Consider the following 2,808-nt stretch of genomic DNA (forward strand, 5'->3'; position numbering starts at 1 on the left):
TTAACAACATTAATTGTTCCATTCCATGAGAACAGGATATCTTTCCATTTATTGGTGTGTTTTTCAATGTCTTCATCAATGTCTTAAAGTTTTCAGTGTGCAGGTCTTTCACCTCCTTGGTTGACTTTATTCCCAGGTATTTTGTTCTTTTTGATGCAGTTGTAAATAGGGTTGCTTTCTTTCTCTTTCTGATGGTTCATTATTAGTGTTTAGAAATGCAACTGATTTCTGTGTATTGATTTTGCAACTTTACTGAATTTATTTATTAGTTCTAATAGTGTTTTTGTGGCATGAAGTGGAAAATTGGAATTCAAAAATCCCACTGTTTCTACCATATCCAGGTCGTCCACAACACGGAGGACAGCGGCTCCTAATATAACCTTCCCACGGTGCCTCTAAATGACATGTGGACTTTGGGTGAACTGGATCTGGGTAAGGCTTGGCTTCTATCTGGAAGTTTGATGTTTTCTCTGCTTTTCTGGCATGCTATTGCCATACATGATGTTTTGAAAAGTAATTGACTTTCCAGGAATTTCAAACATACAACTTTACATACATAAAAACAAGTCTTGTACCTTGATTAAATATACTCCTAAATATTGATGTTGACATTATTACAAATGGAATTGTTCTCAGAAATTCTTTTTCAGATTATTTTTTGCCAGCGTATGCATATAAGATAGATTTTCATGAATTGATATTTTGTTCTATAACTTTGCTTATTAATTAGTTGATCAGCTCAAATAATTTCTTTGCTGATTATAGGTAGTTTTATATATAAGATGATGTGACCTATGTTCTGTGAAGAGACACGGTTTTAATTTTTCCATTCACCCATGGATGCCTTTTATTTCTTTCCTCAAGATTCTGGGTAGAACTTCCAGTACACTATTGAGTAAAGGTGATGAAGGCCAGCTTCCTGGCCTTGTTCCTGATTTCAGGAGTAAATCTTTCAGTCTTTAACATTGAGCACGATGTTTGCTGTGGCTTTTTGTACTACTCTTTTCCATATTGAATAAATTTCCTTTTATTCCTGCTTTCTTGAGTGTTTTTCATGAAATAACACTGGATTTTCATTGTAGATTTTTTGCATGAATTGATATGGTTATGTGTTTTTACTTCACACCATTATTGTGGTTGAATACATTGCTTCCTTTTAATATGTTGAGCAACCTGAAATTCCTGGTGTAGAGATACTTGCTTATGGCATTATCCATTTAAAGTTCTGTTGGTTTCATGTTGCTATTATTGTGTGATAGATTTTTACATTCATATTTGTAAGTTGTACTGGGGTAGTTTTCTTGTTTTTTTCCTTTATTTTTAAAATCTTTTTTAAAATAGTGGTTTTATTTCATTCTAATTATTTATTTATTTTGGCCACGTCCCATGGCTTGTGGGATCTTAGTTAACCAGTCAGGGATCGAAGCCGAGCCCTTGGCAGTGAAAGCACAGAGTCCTAACCACTGGGCCACCAGAGAATTCCCCAGTTTTCTTTTTCAAGATGTATTTGTATAATCTGATTAGACTTGGCTTGGTGTAAGTGGTTTGGAGGGTTAGCATTAGGGCTGGGGCTGGTGTGAGGATTGGGACTGTGTATGGTTTATGGTTGCTGTGATGGTTTAAGTTTTATGCTTAATGAGTTATTTATGGGTATGGTTAATGAATATATTTTATGGTTTGCTTATGGTTATGGTTTGGCTTATTGGTTAAGGTTTATGGTTTTGGTCTCAGGGTGTTAGGGTTCTGTGTTAGAGTGGGTGTTAGGGTATGGGTGAGAATTGGGGTACAGGTAGGATGCGGGTAGAGCATGGGTTAGGGTAAGGTACAGGTTTAGGGTACGGGTTAGGCTAAGGTTAGGTCAGGGCTTAGGGTCAGGATCAGAGTTTAGGGTTAGGGTCCATGTCAGGATTAGCGTCAAGGTTGAGCGAGGCCATTGTTTTCTGCTCCTCCAGTTCTGGATTCTCATTGATAGATGAATGAAATGTCTGCTCTGGTCACCCACTGTTTCAAATTGAGCTCAGCCTTAGTCAAGGGTTCTTAGGGCCTCAGAGGTCATGCAGGGTTTCCCTCCACCCTCCCTCCTGGGAAGGGTGATGCAGGCCCCACTCTGTGTGGGCAGCCCCAGGTCCAGCATGGCCCTGACATGCAGGATACTAAGTAGACGTGATGTAAGACTTGGTGCATCAGTCTGCCAGCCCCCAGGTGCTGCCTTTTTTTTTTTCTTAATTAATTAATTAATTAATTTGGGGCTGTGTAGGGTCTGCATTGCTGCACAGAGGCTTTCTCTAGTTGCGGCGAGTGGGGGCTTCTCATTGCGGTGGCTTCTCTTGTTGCAGAGCACAGGCTCTAAGCGCGTGGGCTTCAACAGTTGTGGCTCGCGGGTTCTAGAGCGCAGGCTCAGTAGTTGTGGTGCACGGGCTTAGTTGCTCCACAGCATGTGGGATCTTCCCGGACCAGGGCTCAAACCCGTGTCCCCTGCATTGGCAGGTGGATTCTTAACCACTGCGCCACCAGGGAAGTCTGGTGTTGCGTTCGTGAGGGCTGGTGGGGCCCTCTTGGGACTGGACGGATCCTTTGTTCCATCTGCACGGGTGTCCAAGCAGGTCTCAGAACAGCCCTTGGCCTCTGAGCATCCAGGCAGGCACCCACGTTCCTCCAGCTCAGGTTAGCCTTGGCCCCTCCATCCCCGTGGCCAATTACTGAGCTGATTGTGTCTTTACTCTTTAAAATTAAATCACTCTCTCCAGGTGGGCGAGAAGTTTACTTGTGAACTTGGTTAGGGTTAGGGGTTAGGGGTTAAGGGTTAGG

Source organism: Balaenoptera physalus (genome assembly GCF_965194825.1).
Source record: "Balaenoptera physalus genome assembly, contig: HAP1_SCAFFOLD_1369, whole genome shotgun sequence".
NCBI lineage: Eukaryota > Metazoa > Chordata > Mammalia > Artiodactyla > Balaenopteridae > Balaenoptera > Balaenoptera physalus.